Source organism: Balaenoptera ricei, chromosome 8 (genome assembly GCF_028023285.1).
Source record: "Balaenoptera ricei isolate mBalRic1 chromosome 8, mBalRic1.hap2, whole genome shotgun sequence".
Lineage (NCBI taxonomy): Eukaryota > Metazoa > Chordata > Mammalia > Artiodactyla > Balaenopteridae > Balaenoptera > Balaenoptera ricei.
In genome coordinates this window covers 86,974,017-86,997,295 of record NC_082646.1, presented here as the reverse complement: position 1 = coordinate 86,997,295, position 23,279 = coordinate 86,974,017, and the positions used below count along the sequence as shown (strand labels likewise).

Sequence of the window (23,279 nt, the reverse complement as noted above, 5' to 3'; positions counted from 1 at the left end):
CTGGAGAGGTCCTAGAGGATGACTCCTCATGGAGAGAGAACACACATGAGGGGGCATCAAGGTGCCAGACATATGAGTGAGGAAGCCATTTGCACATTCCAACCCAGCTGAATCTCCACAGAACTCCAGCCCCACTTGCCATCTGATGGCAACTGTGTGAGCGATCCTCAAGCCAGAGGAGCAGAGGAACCGCCAGGCTGAGTTCAGTCAGCTCACAGAATCAGGACAATAATGAATGATTTTAAGCCATTACGTTTGGGGTTCTTTGTTACACAGCATGAGATAACTGAAGCACTCCCCCTATTACTTTAGTACTTTCTGGGTGAATGGTGTTGCTACCCTACAAGGCATGGAGTCTGGTTGTCATGGGAAACAGGCTTCCTGCTTTGCAGGCACAAAGGAAGAGTGTGAAGGTGGTACTTGTGAGACAGAGAACGGGTTCCCTGCTCTAACTAGGAGACCTGAGGTCTAGGCCTAGCTCTGGTACCAACTAACTGTTGTAACCTTGTGCAGATCAGTTTCCTCATTTGAAAAAATGATGGTTGTGCTATTAGGGAGGCAAATAAGAAGACACCACTTCTCCTTTCTTTGTCAATGGCACACATCATGAATCAATCATGGCTTTACTGAGCCTGGACTTGGCCTCAGAATCCTTTTCAACACAGACAGCTGCTACCTTCTGATCAGAATTAACTCATCAGATGAATCCTGTTTGCTAACCTCTGATGCGATGGTTTCTAAGTCCCCTTCTAGTGCTTTTGAAAAGTAATTCACTGGCTACAGAAGGACGATGAATTTGGAGTTGATGAGTCATTTCCTATTCAGACCCTTCAGTGGTGTCTCTCTGCCTCAGGAGAAAGTTGTATTCCTTAGTAGGGTCAATGAGACCTCGTGTGGTCTGAATCTTGTCTATCTCTTTAGCCTCATCTCCTGTAGTTCTCCATCTGCGCCCTATACCCAGACTCTGTTTTACATTATGTTGCAGTGATATCTTACCAGCTTGCATCTCTGCTCAACCATGAACTCTTTGAGGTCAGGGACAAAGTTTGATCCATCAAAACACATTCCCAGCACCTTGCATGTGCCTAGAATCTATCACAGTTAGATAAATGTTAGACAGGTGACTTATGAATAAATTAATGAAATAGCTAATGACAACCAGTTCATTTATTAGTCTTTTGGGACAACCTTGGGTTTGTTCTTTTGGGGTCTAGGCATCCTCAGCAAAGAATAAATATAAACTTTGTTGGTTTTGAGCTTTGCAACTAAAACCTCTCCAAAAATCAGGCCCAACCAGGGGTAACCCAACAGTGTCTGCAGAGTCATTGAAAATTCTTGATTGATGTCACCTTAGATGAGAGTCATAAACTCAAATGCTGGTAGGAAGTAGACAGGTAAAGGGAAGAGCAAAGCAGACCTGCCTCATCCAAAGGTGGCAGCACCTGGGGCCTTCTCACTGGTGGTTTCCATGTGGGGCTGTGAGTCTCTAGGAGGGCCTGTGTTGGTTGTGCCAAACTCTGTCCCTTTCATCCAGAAGAATGCTTGGCACTGAGAAGTTTGTTGAAGAAATGAATGAGCCTTCTTCTCTGTTCAAAACCATCAGCAGAATCAGCAAAGAAGAATGAGAGGTGAGGAGAAAGAGGTAAAAGAAAAGGAGACCAAAAAGAGCTACAACTCATTGAGCATCTACTAAGTGCTCAGTGTGATACTAGAATTTTACTCGCATTATCCCATCAAACTATTACAGCAATTATGTGAGCCAGATTTTACAATCCTTCTATAACAAATGAGAGCTTTGAAGCTCAGAGAGGTTAAGTTTATTGCCCAAGGTCACAGAGCTAGGAAGTGGCTGAGCTGAGGTTTGAACTCAGCTCTGTTCGCCTTTTTGCCTGTTTCACATTTAGACACCTCAAAGCTCCTGTTCCATCTTCTCAGGACTGGCTGTGTAACCTTGTTATTCAGTTTCTTCATCTGTAAAATGGGGATAATAATAGTGCCTACATCATAGGATTGTGGTAAAGATGAAAAGAGTTGAAACATGTAAAGTGTTTAGAATAGTGCATAGCATATAGTGGGCGTTCAATAAAAAATTAGCTTTTTGTTCATTTTTGTTGTTTTCTTTTTTACTCTACCACCAAACGTTGTCCAACATTGATTGCACAAGAAGTTGGGTGCCACTCAAAGTAAGTTGCCCGAAATCAGAATCTGCAGTCTGTTTTTATATTTTATTTAATTTTTCCAGGCAATTTGTCTCTCTTTTTTTGTTTTTGGTGTTATTGTTTCTGTTTGTTTGTTTGCAGTCTGTTTTTAAAGATCCATCTTAATGTAGGCTAGCTGGTCAGAATCATATCTTCTAAAAATGGACCAGTGGAGGGAAGTTTTGGCACATGAGATGTTTTCAGATATCAGAAATGGCAATGGTCTTGGAGTGAGAATACCTAGGTACAGCTTTTCCTGACTGGCTGTGTGACCCTGGCAAGGGACACCATCCATCAGAGACTCGGTTTCCTCATCTGTAAAATGAAAACAATAGTTAACTGCTTATAACCTCTCTTTGCTGTTATAAGGATCTACTGCGGTGGTGCCTGGGGCTGCACTGTGTCGTGGACAGGCGAGAGGCTAGCGCAGGAGGCTGCAGAGTCCCCAGAAGCTGGGGCAACCCCAGGGCAGGCCAACAGCTGCTGTAAGAAGGCTGAGCATCTGAATAATGAACATGTTATTTAAATGGAGCTGTGGCCCCGTGGAGCACTGAGAAATCATTTTCCACAGTTCACTATTCTCCTAGTCAATGGGGCTTGACTTGATTATTCTCCCTCCAGGCTTCAGGAAATGTGGGGAATGTTTGAGGTTTGTTAAAAATTAGCTAAATAAAATTGTCCCTTCTTCCCCAGCAGTAGTTTCTGTGACTGATGGAGCTTTCATTGGGTAATGTCTTAGGTGGATGTAAATCTGAGCACAGAAAATACACTTCATATGTCTATATATGTAGGGCTGTGTATGTATGTGAATAGAATTCTTCATATTTAGAGAGGGGAAAAAACAAAACAAAGATCCTGAGTAGGAGCTTCTAAACAAGAGTCAACCTTATCGCACTGATTTCATGGAAGCTGCCAACCATGAATTCCTCCGATCACACCCCCATTTGGCAACTGTCTGTCAGGCAGACAGCTGTGCTGGTGTTTTTATTATTATATGTATTCATATAACAACTTGAAATGTTTTAAACAAAGAAATAGCATTTTAAAATAAATTCATTAAAATGTTATTTAAAAATAAAATTTTAAATAAAGAAATAACCCTTTTTTTAGGTTCTAAAAGTTCACTGCGGAAAATTTGAAAAATGCAAGAAATAAAATTCACCAGAAACATCCCACTCAGAAATAACATTTCAAGCATTTTCTCGCCATCTCTTTAATGCACACTCATAAATCTACATAGAAATTCTTGGGCAAAATTAGATCAGGCTGGACATATGATTTTCTGCATTGCTTTTTTTCACCTAACATTACGATATATGCTTTTTCCCCCTGTATTGTTGAATAGCTTTCAAAATCATGATTCTTAATGGTTGTGTAATTTCATCAAATGGATGGAGGATGATTTATTTAAACACTTTCTGGTTGCTGGAAATTTAGGTTAAATTGCAGTAACTTTTCAATGAGAGAAAAAAACGATGCTAGCTATTTATGAGGCAACAATGATTTCTCATCCTGCGTGGGAAGTCAGCAATAAAAGTCAGCCACACAATTTGGTATGTGATGAAAGGTCCTGAAATGGCCAGGAAATGGTTGGGGAAATTGTGAGGGATGAAGTGAGTTATTAGTGTTTATTATTTATATGGTACAGTAAATATATACAGCTCAGGACCAAGCATTCACTTGTCAGCAACTTGCAACTAGTCAACGGTCCTTCGGAGCCTGGACATGCTTAAATCCACAAATCAAGGCAGCACCATTAGGGGACATGGCGAGTCAGCTATCCCTGATGGAGGGGCTTCTACTGGACCATCTCAGTGCAAGTATCTTCCCTTTGCCTTGGGGTGCCTTTCATTTCTGAGGAAGACACCTACAGTTTCCTGACTACTTTAGAGAGTAAGAGAGACAGAGTGTGTGTACGGGAAGAAGGAGGGGTGGACTATTTCCTTTATATTTTCTATAGTTTTGCCTCCTGGGATAGCAGCTTTCCATGGCCACACCTTGACCCTTGCTTATTAATCTGAGAGTCCAGCAGATGAGAAAGCCTCTCTGGCTCACAAACATGAGGCAGAGATTATTATCTCCAATATACAGGTAAAGAAAGTCAAAGGAAGGTGCAGTGACCCAATCAAGATTTCTCTTTGCAAATGTCACACTAGGACTAAAACTCAAGACCACAAGTCCCACGTCATGGCAACATCCCAGATATCTCTGTAGGACAGCATTTGTGAATGAATGTCTTCCAGGCTCTGCTTCCTCTTCCTGTTTGTACTTATTTGGAAGTAAAATCTCTTTGGTGAAGTAGGAAGAGGGAGTTTGAGAAAGAAACTCTTTCTGATTCTTACGACTACAAATGGGGCTTCCCTTCAAATCTCCCCCACTAGCACTCTTGATCCCTCTTTCCTGCTTTCTTTTCCTTAAAGCACATATCCCATCTAACACAGTGTAGATTTTACTTAAAAACCAAAATGTCTCCACACTAGAAGTAAGCTTCACTAGAAGTAAGTCCTTTCAAAGCAGGGTGGAGACAGTAGAATAGAATGATAATAGCTTTGATTTATTGAGTACCTACTACGTGTTGAAAACTTTCCAGATCTCAGCTCCAATTTTTGGAATAACTCAGTGAAAGGTAAGCATTTTCACCACATTTTTACAGGTGAAGAAAACCACCAGTGCAGAAGGGTGACCGGAGAACCTCAGGGTCACAGAGCTCATGCAGAGATGGGATATGATTTAAGACAGCATGTGTCCAAAGCTGTTTCCTCTCATATTACTCTGGCCTTAGAGCATTGTGGAGGGACAGTTGGGTCACTCTGGCATCCAGCTAGGTCTTTCCTGCCTGGGTCTAGGTGATGAGTTGAGGATGGGGAGCAGGTCCTGGTTCCCAGGCTTTCAGGAAGAGTTCCCCATCCTCCAGGCTTCTCAGTCACCATTTTATCCCAACTGGCAAACCCCTTGGCTTCCTTCTTTCTCTGAAACCACTATTTGTCCCTTTAAGCACAGACTTGTGCTCTCTTGAAATTACTTATGAATGGACTTATTTGATTCTGCTCTGGGGGCCAAGAGCCAAAGAGCCCTTGGCAGTCCTGAAAGGGGGACATTGAATACACTGGGCAACATAGAAGTCAAATTTCCCCCACTTCTACACGGCCCTCTGAGCTGAAAACAAGCCCATGATGTAAACATATTCCAAGGTAGAGAGTTTTTGCAAAATGGCTTAGAGGATCTGAAGCCATATGGTTTCTACAGAGGCACCAGATGAACACACGCATAATTAACTCAGAGTCAGGCAGTTCCTTGGGGAGTTCTATCCTAATCCCTCGACTCACCTTTTACCAGCTCCTTTGGCTTTGTAGATAAATGTCTTAAACTTCCCCCCTCCTTTTTATTAAATTGCACCTGAAGACTTTCAGCAAACAAAATCTTACTTTGCAATCTAGTATGCAAATCAAAGCAAGCCGGGGTTGCTAGGGCAGGAGGTGGAAGTCTCTCCAATAGGCAGTCCAGCCTTGCTTTCTCCCCCCTGCCCTGTCCTGTCTTCTTCTCACCACACCCCCAGGAAACCCTGGGAAACCACTGCCGTAAATCATCTGAGCCTGGAGAAGATGCCTTCTAACAGCCCAGAAGTGGCTCAAGGGCACCTCACAGATCTCCATCTCCATCATGGGTAGTAAAGAAACCCCTGAAAAAGTACAAACAGGTAAATTCAGATGGACAGCAGTTGTGACTCTGCAAAGTCCCACACAGTCCCCGTGTCTCAGGCTATCAGAAATGCCAGGAACAATTTTACTGGGTAAACCACATGGGGCAGATGGGCACCAGAAGGGGGCATATTATCTGAATATGGAATTGGTAGTTTCTCTATGGCATGGCTCTCATTTTTTATTCTACCTTGCCATGAACTTCATAATGTTTATATTGGCTCGGAGAACATAAAATCCCAGATTAAATTTTATAATTTAATAGCTGATTTTATTCGTTCATTTATACTGCAAATATTGTTGAGTGCTACAATGTGCCAAGTCTGTTCTAGACACAGGAGAAATAATAGCAAACAAGACAGATGAAAATCATGTAAGTTTCATAGCTCAATCGTATTTCTGACAATTACAAACAATATTTTTCCTCTGGGTAGTTGAGATGCATGTCCCCTAGTACCTTCCCCCATGTGAATGCCCCAAATTTGACTTTTTTCCTCCTAAGGGGATACATTTTTGCTCTGCACTTCTTTATGCCAACGATTGGTTATTTTAAACTGCTCTTTTTAAAAAAAGGCATATGTTCAGATTTGATGCGCTACTTGTAACGCAAATTTAAAACAGTTTATGATCAGATGGCATCTTTAAAATTTGTCTTGATTCATGTGAAAGTAATTTGGATTCACATTAGTATTCTGGAAACTGATCATTAACACTTTTTAACTGATTTTGTAAACACATTTTGCTTCCAAAATAAACATAAACACGCCAGGAGAATACTCAGCATAGCTGAGGCATGAAGATACACACACATTAAGGGGAAGGGCAAGATCCCCAGCGTAAAATGGTGAAGGCATTTGAGAGTCATTTCATCACCAACTTGCTTCCTGAAAAATCTGCAAGAAAAATGTGAATAATTTCATATTTGCCTGATGGGGGGATTTCAAGCTGCAGAGTGGTTTGTGTGTCTCTCACGGATCATTGCAAATAATTAAGATGGGGTGGGAGGTGAGGACTGATTAACGTTTGATAAGGCAGGAGAGGAACAACATGTGGCAGGAAGGAGCAAAATGGTGGGGCTGCCTCCACGCTCAGCCAGGGTGGGAGATTCAGAGATAAAGTTAGAAAGGTGTGGTGGTCCAGCCCTCCTCCGTCAAGGTCGGGATCTCCTCACCAACATCCCCAGCCTCTGCCTCGAGTACTCTAGGTCAGCTCAGCTCACCTTCCTACGACACCCCATTAACGCGTGTGCTTTAATCCAGAGCAATGTGGCATTTAAAGATACATCTTCCAGGGCTTCCCTGGTGGCGCAGTGGTTGGGAGTCTGTCTGCCAATGTAGGGGGCACGGGATCGAGCCCTGGTCTGGGAGGATCCCACGTGCTGCGGAGCAACTGGGCCCGTGAGCCACAACTACTGAGCCTGCGCGTCTGGAACCTGTGCTCCGCAGCGGGAAAGGCCGCGATGGTGAGAGGCCCGCGCACCGCGACGAAGAGTGGCCCCCGCTTGCCGTAACTAGAGAAAGCCCTCGCACAGAAACGAAGACCCAACACAGCCATAAATAAAATTAAAAAAAAAAAAAAAGATACATCTTCCAAATGAGCTAAAAATAATTGTAATGCCTACTGATTCAATGGGAATCTAATTCATAAACACCCCCAGAAAGACTCTTGTACCCCCTTTTCCTTATCCTAGTCACCTCACATCTCATGCTCTCTTAGACACCCTTCTTCCAAACATTCCCAAAATGCCTCCAACATGCTCTAACTCCAGAACTTCTGGCACTTCTCTTCCTCCCATTTTGCTGTAGATTTTGTATGCAAACGTGTGAAATAACCCTGAGACCTCCTGGAGGGCAGGAGGGGAAAAGAAACTCCTTAAGTAAGACCAGAGCAATCTATCGAGCCTGTTACATTGAACTGCAGTATGACTTAGTGTAGCTTCTGAGTTGACAGAGCACATGTGGTTTAGGAACATGGGTTGGGAATCGGGCAGACTTGGGTTTCCATTCCAACCCTGCCACAGGGTGAGATCTTTCATCTTTCTGAACCTCACCTTCCTGGTCTATAAAACAGGGAGAACAACGTTTATTTCCTGTGGTTGCTGAACAGATGATGTGTATATCAAGCATATGGCACGGTATATGTTCAATAAATGGACGGTGTGACTGTTCTTACCATTCTAGTCTTGCCTCTAAATGTTCCAGTATCTTCTAGTGATGCAAATTTTCTGAGCTGTTCCTTCCTCAGTATTGATCCAATTCAACAAACATGGACAAAGTACCTGCCAGGAACTGTGCTGGAGCTGTGGATGTGCAGGTGACAAAGACAAGGTCCCTGTTACTGAGAAGCACCAACGATCACTTGTTACTCCTTGCAGAATTCATGGAACTGTACCAATAAAGTTTGCATTAATTTAAGAAAAGGAAAATACTCTGCTTTAAGATTGGCCCAGTTGTTCTGGGTCTCTGTTGGTGTGAGTCTGGTGAGGCAAAAGACAAAGTGCTCTGCTACCACTAAGCTATGAATGGGCCACTGGCCTCTTGAAGCCTCAGTTTACTCATCTGTGAAATGGGAATCCTATAACTTAGCTTGCCGGCACCTCTAAGACTTTGTGAGGGAAAAAAAATAGGAGTGAACATGATTTGGAACTATAAAGTACCATGCAAATCTTGGGTTGTTGCTATCCTTAGTCCTGATTGGTGTGAGTGACCTTGGAGCCCCCCAGTTTTTCCCCAGCCTCCCCCAACAAGTTGAAGAGGTAGAGCCCAGAAGATGCTCCAAGCATAGCAACCCTCCACTGGCCCCCCAATCCCTTTTTTGCACCAGCCCCCACAAGCTGGGAGACCCACAAGGTTCTCAGCCATCCACCTGCAGGAGTCAGGACTCTGGTTTTAGGTGACAAAGATGCAACTTAAACCTTCTTGAGAAAAATTAGGAATGTACCGGCCCATGACATCCAAGAGAGGGCTATGGAGGGTGTTCATGAGTCACAGGGCAGCTCAGAATACAATTTTGGGCAATACTTCTTCAAACCATATAGTTTTTGGAAAGGACTGCCAATCATACGTCTCTGGCCACAGTGATTGGTCCAAGATGGACATTGTAGCTGATGCTGATGGTGCCTGTCTAATCTGCACACGGGACAGGCTGGGAGTGCCACAGACTTAGTTAATGCTCCCTGAGCAGCCTTCAACCAATGAGGCGCAAGAGTTGGTGCATAAATACCCCAGCTTCCTCACCCCTCAGTGATTTGGCACCTAAACCTAAGTCCCTTAGGAGTGACACAAAACTCAGGTTTTTTTTTTTTTCTTAAAGAAATACATTTATTTATTTATTTATTTTTGGCTACATTGGGTCTTCGTTACTGTGCACGGGCTTTCTTTTTTTGCGGCGATTGAGGGCTACTGTTTGTTGCGGTGCACGGGCTTCTCATTGCGGTGGTTTCTCTTGTTGTGGAGCATGGGCTCTAGGCGCACGGGCCTCAGTAGTTGTGGCATGCGGGCTCAGTAGTTGTGGCTCGTGGGCTCTAGAGCACAGGCTCAGTAGTTGTGTCACACAGGCTTAGTTGCTCCTCAGCATGTGGAATCTTCCCGGACCAGGGCTCGAACCCATGTCCCCTGCGTTGGCAGGCAGATTCTTAACCACTGCACCACCAGGGAAGTCCAAAACTCAGGTTTTAATGCAATATTTTTGAAAAATCAAAAATAATGCAAATATTTCATGGTGTACAAAATATCAACATTTTAAATAAGGACAGCACTGGTATTACTGGTTTTTCCCTTTGCTTCTTGTTCTAATATGGCTCAGCTGGGCATTGGTGTGTATATTTCAACAGCTTCTTTGCAAGTTCAGTAGGAAACAGAAGTGAAAGTAGCTTCAGTCTGAGTTGTCCTCCTCACCAGGCTTCTAATTGGACCAACCTGTGGTCTGCCCTAGCTCGGGTGCCATCCCCAGGAGTGCTGTCCAGAACTCCCTGGGAGGGACAAGGCAGGGACACATGGGAGCAGTAGACTGAGGACATATGGGCAGTTTATTCTTTGATGTCCTTGGAAGAGCGGTCAGCGTGCATGATGTAAGCCAACAACCAGGACAGATAACCCTCAGGAGAATGAAGATCATTTCAACTAACAAATCATTTGTTCCATAATAGAGAAAGCAAACAACAGATCAATATACAACCATGGTAAGTTCCTATGAGAGGGCTTTAAGTCTGCTCTCTCTCTCTCTCACCTTTTCTTTACATCTGTGGGTACCCTTTGCCGGGCAACTGAATGACACAAAGCAAGCAGCATAGAGGAGAATGGCTTCTTCTTAAGCACACTCCAGAGGACAGAACTACCTAGAGATTAGTGCCTTTTTTGTAGGAAGAATCTGATCCTTGCACGATTATAAACCAAGCTTGGGGGAAGCCAAACCCACAATCAGAATGTAATTGAAGTATGTTACCTATAATAGGTTCAGATGTTTGTGATCTTCAGCACTTTATGAATTCTGCAGCAGATGGGCGAGGGCCAGGTAGCAGGCAAGAACAGACTGCGTAAGGCAGGCTGGCACTCTGACAAGGGCAGCCCCAGCTGTGGTTCGGGTGTTATTCAGCACGCCCACCCACTGCACCAGCAGCCTGCCTTCCTGAGCTCCCGGCCACGGCTGCCTTAATGAAGAGTGGAGGTAAGCATGAATCCCAGCTTTCCAGGGATCACAACATTTGAGAAACCCAGAAGAATCGACATGATGGAAATGGTGCCAAGTTCTTTTGCCTCTTGCTTTTCAACAGAAAGAGAGAGAAAGAAGGAGAGAGAAGAGGGAGGGAATAAAATGTGTGTCTAAACACCTTCCAATTTTCCTGGGCTTTTATTTTTTTCCTCAAAAATTCTGTGCTGGAGGGGGAAAGCAGAGAGTAACAGCTAACAAAAGGAATCATGAATGGATACAAGAATTTAGGTGAGCTGGTGTAATGCACAGGATACTGTAGTTGAAGTTTCAAATCCTTGCCCTGTCCGTTTCCCATTGTGTAACTTTGGGCCAGGTTCTTAACCTGCCCAGCTTTCTGTTTCTTTGTCTGTCATATGACCCAAATAATATATGTCTCACAAAGTGTTTGTTTGCATCATGAAATGAGGTAATATGTTAATAGCTAGTATTTATTGAGCACTTACTGTGGGTCAGATATGTATGTATTAACTCTTTTAAATCTTCATGACAACTCTGTGTGAAAGTCTGTGTTATCACTCTCACTTATAGATAAGAAAACTGAAGACAAACAATGTAAATGATTTGTCCAAGATTATAGCTAATAAGTGGTGGGCGCAGATGAAGCAATGCCAGCTCTAAAGCCCACACTTTTAAGCACTGAGTTGTATAGGTCCCCAGGTCCCTACTTGCAATGCCAAACTCCTAAGAACAAAACGTTCTTCTAACTCATTTGACAGCAGAACTGGACATGACCTGATTTATTTAGCACCAAAAAATTACCTAAACTGACTTGAAATTGTGTATAGTTTTTATTTGTCCCACTTAATGCGTATATTCATACATTTTCACGGCAAAATAGAGCCATTTGCTCTTTAATCATGGGGTGCTGACTCAGTCATTGCTGGGGGTTTAGATAAGATATACTTTATAAAATATGGAAATCCTGAATTCTGAAACATGTCTGGCTCCAAGGGTTTCACTATGGCGTGGTGGATCTATGCTGCCTTTCCAGTGTAGGCACTCAACATGAGTTTGATGACATCAAGATTGCCTTATCATATACAAATGCAACTACAGGCATACCTTGTTTTATTGTGCTTCAGTTTACTGTGCTTTGCAGATATTTCAGTTTTTATAAATTGAAAGTTTGTGGCAATCCTGCATTGTCAGGTGAAGGTTAGCATTTTTTAGCAATAAAGTATTTTTAAGTAAGATATGTACATATTTTTTAGGCATAATGTTATTGCACACTTAATAGACTACAGTATAGGGTAAACATAACTTTTATATGCATTGGGAAACCAAAAAATTTTTGTGACTAGCTTTACTGCGGTGGTCTGGAACTGAACCTGCAATATCTCTGAGGTGTGTGCCTGCAGTATAATCGCTTCAAGATATATTCGTTCAGGTATTCATTCAACAAATACTTATCGCATGCCTACTATGTGCTAAGTTCCATTTTAGGCACTGGAAGTTGAGTGAAACGAAACATGTTTTCCTTGCCCACATAAAACTTACAGTCTGAGAGAAATAATACTGGGAGAAAATAAAAGAGGACCACATTTTAACAATAGGGTACTACGGACTCGAGTATATAAGGATGCCCTGAATTCTCCTATGTCTCTAAGCATACACAACAGAAATGAACATGACCTGTAATAATGGAGAAATAAAAGAATTTGGGAGAAAAAACAACAACCCATAATTATTCTAAGAGAGTAAAATTGTGTGCCTTGAAATATTGAAGTAATTATCAGGTTAAATTTCTATGATCCCTGCAATTTCCATGAAACCTAGAAATGTTGGGAGCGTAGGCCTGGCATATCTCTTAAAGTAAAATTATACTTCTTTTCCACTCAGACTAAAAGGTCATAATTAAAGATATAATGAAGCTAAGTGAGTAATGGGATCTGTAATTCACTGGGGAAGCAGATGTTGCCTGAGCCCCCTCCGGCCCCTGGGAAGGGGGGTCACCAAGTCAGATGGCCTTGGGAGCCTCCGCTGGGCCCAGCACCCTCAGGGAGAAGAGTGTTGTCACCAGTGCCAACAGGAAGTGTCCCATGAAAATACTGGGCCAAAGGAGAGAGTGTCCCGATTTATTTTCTCCCAGGATTCCAGGATTTTTTTTTCTGAATGTGAAAGCAATATATACTCATGGTAAAGTATTTGGAACGCTTTTATAAACATCTAAAGAAGTATGAAAAATGTCACCTATAATCATCTCACTATTCTGCGGCAACCACTATTAGTGTTCTAATATGTTTCCTTCTAGATTTTTCTATGAGCTTTTCCTTGTAGTTGAGATTTGCCTACATTTTTCATTTAAAATTATGATCAGTAAGAACAGTAACAATCCACTGACCACTTTTTATGCCACTCATTTAGATAAACAAACTCATAACATTTGTTCCACAGTTGCCAATTACTTGACACCTCTGTGGCTCAGCTTCCTGTCTGTAAAGTGGGGAATTAATAGTGCCTATGTCATAGAATTGTTGTGAGGATCTTGGGTTAATAAATCTAAAGCACTTGGAATAGTGCCTGGAATATGGTAAGCACTTGATAGTGTTGACTGTTATTATTACCCCATTTTGCAAATCAGGTAACTAAGGCATGAAATGTTAAGTAGCTTGACCGAGGTCATAACTAGAGAGGAGCAGGCAGTATGGCTCCAGAATCCATGACTTTAAGTCAAGTATAGTGAGAGTCAAGGTGCTTTTGAGAGAAAGGACTGGAATTTTGTCCCCAGTTGGGATTAGGACATACATAGATATATCTGATGGATTTCCCAGGGCTCTGATGAAAGCCAAATTACCAGAAAAGAGTGGGGGTCTTGAAAAAAGATCCTTCCTAAGGAAAGCTGGTGTCTCCAGGCTCCTTGTCTGAGAAACTCTATGTTCTTTACTACTGCATCCCTCATTCCTGGAATAGAGGAATAGCGCCTGACAGATAGTAGGCATTTGATAAATAGTTGTTGGCTGACTAAATCTTGCTAGATGGAGTCATACTCAGCAAATGGCTTAGAGATCAGAGGGACTGATGGTTTCAAGGTAGCTGATGACATCAGAACTCATCCTGATTTACCCACCTTGGCAGAATGTCTGTTCCTTGAGAGAAGAGTGATGAGAAGCATACTATGAAAAGGATCTCCCTAAACTCTATAGTGCTTGAGACCCCTTGTTGGGGGATTCTCATCCTAACTTAGCCATACCATCTCCAGCTCATCTCTTGAAAACGTCATTGGCCAGAGAAAGACCCGAACTCCCCGATGGCTTTCAGGGAAGGGTTTTTAAAGGCAACATTAGTGGTGTGTGTTGCAGGGTGCCTGATCAGCTCATGGACATTCTGATTGGTTGCTGGTGAGGTAACAGTGTGATGTTTTGGAAGTCAACATCATCAACCTTCTGTTCCCAAGCCATCTGAGGTCTACATATGTGCCTGTGGTCAGCAGTTTCCATCTGGTGGGAGTCTGGTTTCTGTACAAATAATTTAGGAATATGCATCAGACATTATTATCTATGTCCTTCGGGGAGGAACTAAAGGTTCTGTGACTCTGCTGTATGGCTGATCTATTGTTTAAATTGTTACCACTTTCCTAGCCCAATAGCTATTCTTTTTTTTTTTTTTTTTTTTTTAATAAATTTATTTATTTATTTTTGGGTGTGTTGGGTCTTCGTTTCTGTGCGAGGGCTTTCTCTAGCTGCGGCAAGTGGGGGCCACTCTTCATCGCGGTGCGCGGGCCTCTTCACTGTCGCGGCCTCTCTCTGTTGCGGAGCACAGGCTCCAGACGCGCAGGCTAAGTAGTTGTGGCTCACGGGCCTAGTTGCTCCGCGGCATGTGGGATCTTCCCGGACCAGGGCTCGAACCCGTGTCCCCTGCATTGGCAGGCAGATTCTCAACCACTGCGCCACCAGGGAAGCCCCCAATAGCTCTTCTTTGTTACTGCATGTTCACATTTTTCTAATCATTAATTCTTGAGCCAGCCTTTTGAGACACGGGGAGGCCTGAAGCAAAGCCTTTTACTTCAAGAGATGGGGGACATGGTGTGGGGATGCCTCATACACCCAAGAAGTTCCTGCACAGTCCTGCTCGGTTTCAAGGCAAAGCTTGAGTCACAATAAAGGAGTTGTGTTACTAAGCTGTGGGACATTTAGGGTCCTACCTACTGTGTATCTCCACCTTCCCCAAATGAACGTATACCAAGTGAAGGACAATCTTGCTCATTTTACAAGTAAGGGAACTGGCGAGAAATCTACAGTATGGGGGTTGGGCAACAGCGGGATTCCTGCTCCTTGACGTCAAGACATTGCCAGAGAGGAATACAATGTTCTCACCACCACCACCAACAACAACAAAAAGGGTAACTGTGTGAGGTAATAAATGTGTTAATTAACTTGGCGGGGGCAGTCATTTCACAGTATATACATATATCATATCATCATATTGTACTTTTAAAATACCTTACAATTTTGTCAATTATACCTCAATAAAGCCGGAAAAAAAAAAAAAAAAAAGACATTGCCAGAGATCTGTTGCCACAAGATGGCATTGGGACATTCCAGCTCATGGTGGGCCTCTTGTGGACAGAAGTTCTAGAAAACCAGCTTAGCTAGACATGACAGCAAGCATCAATCTGGACAAATTCATTTCAGTCCTTGGTAGAGGTCCAGGAATATCAGGGGAGGAGGATCCTTCAAGGGGCTTGGACTTCCAACCTGAGTTAGTAGAAGTTTGGGGTTGTGGGGATTTGGGCACTAAAATGCTAATGGAATATCTGGGTTGAAATGGTTACCCAAGTTACATACAGCTGGGGAGGCAGAATGGAGTGTTTTTTGCTTTTGTTTTAAGGCACAGGCTTTGAATTCCAATGGACCTGGGGGCGAATACCAGTTCTATTTCTTGAACAGATGAGTTAGCCACTCTAGCCTTGATTTCCAAATCTATAAAATGGGAATGATGATATCTACCCACCGAGCTCTCTTGAGGATTAAATATGCAAAATGCTTAGAGAAAGTCCTGGCATTTACCATCTATTGTTAATAAAGCATCCTCCTGCTCTGGCATAGGCAGGTTCATGCACATTGCATTTACTCCTTTCAATAACCCTTTAAGACAGGTATTATCATCACCAGTTCCTGAAGGAGGACCTTGAGCAATTGCTCCAGATCACACTAACTGTAAGTGGTAGACCTTCTGGGTCCTTTAAACTGTATTAGATAAGCAACAATAAAGACAATGAGCTACTTGACACATAAAAATGATTGGCTCTTCCCAGTGCAAAGCAATCCTGGGTGCTAGACTTAAACTGCAAGCAGCCCCCAAATTTAAGGCAGTGGGCTCCTTGTTTTTCAGGGAGTTGCCTTCCTCCCCCCCACCGCCTCCCCTGCCCAATGACACCACCTCCCTGTCAGAAACACCATCTTATTTCTCTGCTCCTCTGTTGCCGGAGAGAATTCCAAAGTCCCCAGGAAGATAATGGCCCAGTGAACATGAAATTAATTAAGGATGTGAGTAAATATTTAGAAGTTCTTTGTGGCATTGTTTAAACTAGTGAGAAATGGGATACCACCCACTTAAGTGCTCAATCATAAATCAATTGATTAAATTATGATACACAGATACAATGATGTTGCTGAAACATGTCTAACAGTAAGGAAAGGTTTTCATGGGATATTATTACAACACACTATGATCCCTTTCAAACAAAATATATAGTATATGCATAGCAAAGACTTCGGAAGTATATAGTCTATTAACATGTTGCGTTTGTTGAATCTGAATAAGATTAAGGGTATTTTTAAATGTTCATTTTGCCTATAAAATCTAAGATAAGATCATTTCAGTAAAGTTGGGGTGAATTGAACATATTACTTAGAGTTAGCTATTAATGATTTGCTTCCCTCCAAAAGAACAGTTAGATTCAGACCAAAGGTTCTCTGAATATCAGGATTAATGTGCTCAGATGCCATGTATTTCAGCACTCACCGTCCCTCCTTGGCCCTTTATTCTTCTGTCTTCTTCAGGTCACTTACCACCAACCATACTGTTTAGTTACCTGATTGCACTCTGCACTCCCACTAAGTTCCTGAGAGCAGGGGCTTAGGTCTGTTCACTGTCTGGCACAGAGCATTCGCTTAATGGACGTTTGTTAAATCACACATTTGTTAAAAGCAATCAGATGATTGAGGGGGCCTTGTATGACCCAACTCTTCCATGAGCCGAAAATCCCTCTCTTCCACTACCACGTCTCCCCCTCCCCTTCACCTTCTCCCTGCCCCCATCCTCATCATCCATTCACAGCATTTAGCACCCAAAGCACCGTGGAGCATAGCGGGTGACCTTTGACATCGGTGTTCGTAACAACAACACACATCTCTGGTGTTTTCTGTATATTGTGTTTTCTCGTGTTTTCTTCCTATCAGTCTTCGAGGATTGTGGCAGCTGCTTAGATGCTGAAGGAGGGCAGAATGAGCTGTACTTTAGGGGTATGGGGTAAGAGGTTAGGTTCCAGTGGTGAAGAAAAGATTAGCTGCTACTAATTATAAGAGGGTATTTTTAGCCCCAAGGCTCAGGTTGGGAGAAATGAGGCCCAGTGAGGCTCAGTGACTTCCCCTAAACCCCTAGAATGTTGACAAGCCTCTCATTGGGGCCCTATAGCCCTCTCCACCAAGGCATCCACGTTTGTCTGATTCTCACTAGACTGTAAACTCCTGAGGACAGGGTCTAGGTTTTGTTTGCTTTTATCATCCCGCAGTCTAGCACAGTGCCTGGCAACATAGCTAGTAAGTGTCAGAATTTTGACTAAAACCCATGCCTTCTGATAACCTTTGCATTAGATAAGAATCTAGGAATGATCCACTTTTAATGTAATGAATGCAGCCCCTCAGGAATTGAGTTTCCTCATTTTCTGTTTCCCTGATGTCCGTCCATCTTTAGTTATCACTCGGCCGTCTTAACAGCCACTCTTTGGGATGGTCCTTTGGTGCACTTTATACAAAAGAGTGTTTCTGGGCAATCACGGAAAGACAGTTGCAAACGGAGTCTCATTCAAGGTCAGGAGACGTTAGGGAATCCAGGAATCGCCAATTCCCTGACAGATCACTGGTGGGAAATATTCCAAAGATCAGCGGCATCCTTCCGCCTCTTCATCCATGCTTGAAGAAGAGGGTGAGAGAGTAGAGATGCAGCAGCAAGCTGAAATTTTAAGAAGCTACAGAAATCCAGCAAGTAACCATAAAGCCCCAGAAAGGAAGGCTTTGAGTAAAATTAATAGTTAGCAGTTAAGTTTCACGTACGTGTAGAGCATTGCGCTGAACACTTTACTTGTAACTTCCTCTTTAACCCTTCTAGCAATCCTAGGGGATAGATGTTATTACACCCATTTTGCAGAAGACAAAACAGAGGCCGGGGGAGAGGTAAAGTGACTTGCCCAACAGCACACAGCTAGTTAACTTTAGGGTCAATATTAGAACCCAGGCTTATCTGGGTAATACCTCCCGAGCCAGGTATTACTGCTTTTCTGGTCTGCCCATGCAGGGCGTGTCCAAAAGACGAACCGGAAGCTCCAGCAAAGGCGAAATGTACCTGGACTGGCTGACAGGCTTTACCGGAGGCCCCTTTTCGGAGCGGCCCCGCGCCCGGCGCCCCGCAGTCCAGGGCTAGCGCTGTGCTCGGGGCGAGCGCTGTCCTAGGCGCGGCCGGGGCGTGGGTCCCGACGCGCAGAGCGGCCGAGGGTGGGCGCACAGCTGCCGCGGTTCGCGGGGCCGGGGCTAGCGCTGCAGAGCAGATGGCGCCGGCGGGGGGCGGGGGAGGGCAGCCTTTTGGCGTTCGTAGCACTTTCCTTCGCGCATATGTTGCGGGCCAGCGGCGGCGGAGGGGACGACCTCGAGCCCGCTGTGGCGGCCGGTTGCTAGCCCTGGATCGCAGCTCCGAACCCCAACTCCGGCCCGTGTCCGTAGGAGAGGGGGGTTGGCACCGACGCAGCTGCTCGGCCCATCGGGTGGCAACGACAGATTGACTGTACTTCTTATCCTCACCATCGGGCTACAAGAAGGGTCTCTGTCCCATTTTAGAGCTGGAAAACTGAGGTCCAAGAAAGAACTGACCATCACCGGGACCAGGACTAGAACTTGAGTTGGCTGACTCCTGCCCGAGTGCTTGGCTCTCCGTGGGGACCAGTGTGTCCCCAGCCTAAGCGTCCCACCAGATAGCAAGTGCACTTTCTTGATCTTGCTTGTCCGTGTTCCAAAAATGTTCTTCCATCTGTAGGGTCTTTGCACCTGACGTTCTTTTGAATCTTCTCTCCAATTCCTCTCCCCCCTCCCCCATTTCCTCCAATGGTTCCTTCAAATCTCAGATCAGGTGTCACCAGCAGCCTTCCCCGAATACACATCACAGCCCTAATCATGGCTATGGCCATGTGGTTAATGTGTGTGCTCCCATCCCATTCCCAAACTGTGAGCTCCATGAAGACAAGATATAGGTGTACTTTTATGCTCAGCATTCTATTCTCAGTACATAATAGGCACTCAAGAAATAGTTATGAATAAATGAGTAGTTGAATGGATGAATGAATGAATGAATGAATGAACAGGCTTCATGACCCAGCACCTGCTTCTTCACCATCCAATGATCAGCTGGTTGAAGGTCAGGGGAAGGCTGGTAATACAAGAAGGAAGGGCCGTTTGGAAATTCTAGGTCTTCACAATTGTGGCTTTTTATTGATTAAATGTATCCTGTGGCTGTTTCCCTTCCCTCTCCTCCCCATCCCACCCAGTTGCCCTGTAACTGGAGGCCCGGCCCTTCCTGTCCGGTTGACAGAATGGACTCTTCCTTATGCTGATGAATGAAGTGACCCTTAATAAGATGGCAACCAGGCCAGAAAGTTGGCAGCTTTGTAAGTGGTTTTTCAGGGGAAAAGTGGAAAAGTGGACATTAAAATGAATCTTTTAAGTTGCTTTTCTGACCCGCCTGGTCGGAAAGCTAGGGATTCCAGGACATTGGAGAGCTTCCCAGATGGAAAGAATTCAGATGCAAGAAATATTTACTTATGCCTACTAGGTGCCAAGGGCTCCTTAGGGCTTTTTGACAAACAGCTTGAAAGACGCTTGGCATGTTCAAGGCCTCATTTGAACCTCCCCCAAACTCTGGGAAGTGGGGTTCATTGCTTCCAATCTTCAGAAAAGGGCACAGAGGCTAGTGGGGTCAAATGGCCTGCCCAAGATCACTCTGCCACAATTTTATCCAGAAATGGGTTTAATTGCTTTTTGAATTACACCAAATGTAATTTCTTGGTGATTTTTAAGAGATCTTTTAAATTTGTTAGTACTTGACTTGCAGGTTGATAATTTGGCTGCTTTTATACCATCTCCCCTGCTGGAAAAATGACCTCCTCCTTGAGAGGACAGACTGAGCCTGATCTCCTGGTTTACTGAATTCAGTAACTCTTTCAGTTCATTGAAAAGACAATAGCAATAAGTCTTTAATAGGACTAATAGTTATCGCTTATTTGTACTCATCACTTACTAAGTAGCACTATTAATGTATGTGACTACTTTATAGACATTAGCTCATTTAAACCTCACAACAACTTCAATGAGGTAAACAGGTTTTGTTCCCATGTTACATATGAAGGAACTGACAATCCAAGAAGTTAAGTAATTTCCCCAAGATCAAGCACTAGTGAGTTACAGAGTAAAGATTCAAACCCAGACAGTTAAGCACTAGGTGCAACCATGTTAGTGGTTTTCAGGCTGTTCTCCAAGGAGCCCCAGAGGCGGAGGGGACTGAGGCAAAGAAACAGAACATCTGGCTGGGCAGGCCTGAAAGCCTGGTCTGCTCCAACCAGGGCAGCTCTGCTCTTAGCTCCCGAGGTGACTCTGTAAGATATTGTTGGCAAAGAGTTTCCAGTGCTAAAAAACAGAAGTTGGGATCTAATAGACAATACTATTGGTCTCACAGCTTCTGGAGTCCAGCCTTGTCTCCTCTGCACATCACTCATGGTGCCCAGCCCTGTGTCTCAGCAAATTCAAGCTGTGTTGAATGAAATGTATCAAAGCGTATTGGGGTAGCTATTCCACTGCACTTTAGTCTCTGCTCCTTCCAGAACTTCCAGGGGCACCTGCAGCCATGCAGAGAAGACCCTCCCAGATCTACCTCCAACTGGTGGTCATGAGAGGAAGGACTTTTTACACAGGTCAAAGAAGAGTCTTGGTGGAGGGGGGCTGAGAGCAAGCACAGAGAGCACCTTGATGCTGCGGCTTCAATTTGTTTCCCAGGAATTTCCTGGAGTTACAGGGCAGGAAAGGGCAATAGCCTTGGGGTAGAGGAAATAGGAGACTCAGGCTGTGGAGGCAGGAGAAGAGGGCTCTGCTACCTGTTGAGAAGATAAAAATTCTACCTTCGGATGATGTTGAAGATTTTTTTTTATGGTGCCAATTTAAAATACAGTTTTATTTAAGACATTGCATTTTTCACTTACAATACAGTGCTTATAAAGTGCAATGTTATTTCCTACCCTGCATACAATCAGCAAGTGTAGGCAGGTGACTGCCCAGCCTAACTCCGTATCCATACCTCTCTCCATCCACGCCCACAAATTTTTGTGGTTAATGTCTTCAAGGTTACTCTTGCTGTTGATTACTTATTCACATCCCATTGCGTTCTCCAATGTTAAACACACAATAAAATTGGGTATTAGCAAAAACTAAAACGAAAACTAAACACCATTTGCAAAAACTGAAACTAAAATCAGATAAAGATATAAATTAAAATAAATGGTCAGGAGGAAGAAGAGTGTTAGAACACAGGTGTGCAGATGATAGCATCTTAAACAGTTACTGCAGTTGAGCTTCAAAACCAACTGAGCTTCCCAGTAGCCAGAGTGAAAAGGGAAACCCAATCCATTATATGATTCCAGTTTTTGATGAAGAGATACTGAGTTGCTCAGAAGATGCTGAGCTTTTCTCAGAACCTAAAACAAAGGGAATTTTCTTGTGCAGGGCTTCATCTACGAAGAAATGTATATCGTAATGTCCTTTACAACAATCCTACAGTAAATTCAATGTCGTTTTCATTTCACAAGGTGAGTTGGCAATTTAATATGCAGAATTGCACCTTGGTGAAAACGGTGCTTTGGAGGGCCATGTAGGTATGGTTCTGAGGGTCCCTGAATGCAAAAATTAAAGGTAGGAGAAATAGATGGAGTCACATGTCCTTCAAACAATCCTCCCTCAATAGTGCTTTTCTCAGCAGTGCTTTGGCTAGGACTTGGGCAGCAGACAGTTCAAGCTTTGAGTGTGGGTACTATGTTTTGCTGATTAAATACAGATCCAGCCTCAGACTTTCTATCCAGCATGTGCCCAAATTTAGTTACTCAGTTAACAGTCTTCAAATCCAAAGAGAAAGATAAGTTATGTGAAGTGGACCTCAACCAAATATATGTTTTAAAATTCTTTACAAATAAAACTTGCATCGATGTTATATATGTGTCTCTCCCACCGTTTCTTGCCTAGATCACAGTCCAAGGGAGTTTTGCCATTCTGTTTAGACCAGGCCTTGGTGTTTCTGGTTCACTTAGCAGGTTCACCATTCATCTGAAGGAGGAGAATAAAGATGTCATCAATAATATTCCGACAAAGCCTCCAAGTCAACCAAGTTCTCCTAGTGCGGGAGGCAGTAATTTGTTCCCTGATATATGGGGATTGCTTTTCTTCGGTAGCTGAGATCCAATCAGTCATCAGAGGTGGGTGTAATTAATAGGTAAGGAAGTGCAAATACATCTGAATTAATAGAGCCACTAGGTGTGACTAACTATAATATGATTACACGTGAAATTAACCCAGAGATCAAACCTAATCAATCCGGACTAATAACTGCCAGTACAACAATTTGTGGTTTTAGATGAGTTTACATTGAAAGGACCTAAGGAAAAGGAACTCTGTTAGAATGTAAAAGCTGCATTTTTTAAAAAGTGTGAGCAGCCTACTAAGATTATAAATATGCATTAGATGATATTAATGTCCAGATGTCCGGTAACCAAACCATTATTTACATTGGCAAGTGAGAGTAAACAAAATTAAAAAATCAGAAATTAGTAAAGAGAAGCACAAAGTTTAAAAGTGAAGCTGGAGTAGTACAGAATCTGAGACTCCTAGTGTTGTAACCTTTATTTATTTATCTGATTCCAGTAACTTTAAAAAATTACTATACACATTTCATTCATAGAATATACAAACTATAAAGAACAAGATAGTAACAGCCGTGAACTTACAACCTAGCTTAAGAACCACATTAACAATTTCACTGAAGCCCCTAGTGTATCCCATCTTGGTTGTAAACCTCCCTGCCCTCACCCCCACCCCAGAGGTACACACTATCCTGACTTTTGTGTTTTGCTGTTGTGGTAGATTATATTGCCAGCCCCTATTCTTCACCCCTCACTGTATCCGCACCTTTTTCTATGTAACTTTGCAGAGCCCTTCTGACTGTGGTTAGGACATATTTCTCTATTTAAAAAATTTTGGCTACATAACTTTCTTTGGCCAATAGAAGGAAGCAGAAATGATATGTCAGTTCCAAGCCCAGACCTCGATAATCCTTCCATGTTTCCACTAGCTTTTTTGCACCTTTTCCATCACCATAAAGAAGAACATGCTTGGACTAGGATGTCCATGAAGGAGAAGGATGGAAGACG

At 43.3% G+C, this 23,279-nt stretch overlaps 1 pseudogene; it reads left to right on the top strand.

Annotated features, from left to right (window-relative positions):
* The window catches only part of LOC132370197 (zeta-crystallin-like), a 104,842-nt pseudogene extending 86,595 nt beyond the window's left edge, over positions 1-18,247 (top strand).
* The last annotated feature ends 5,032 nt before the right edge of the window (positions 18,248-23,279 follow it).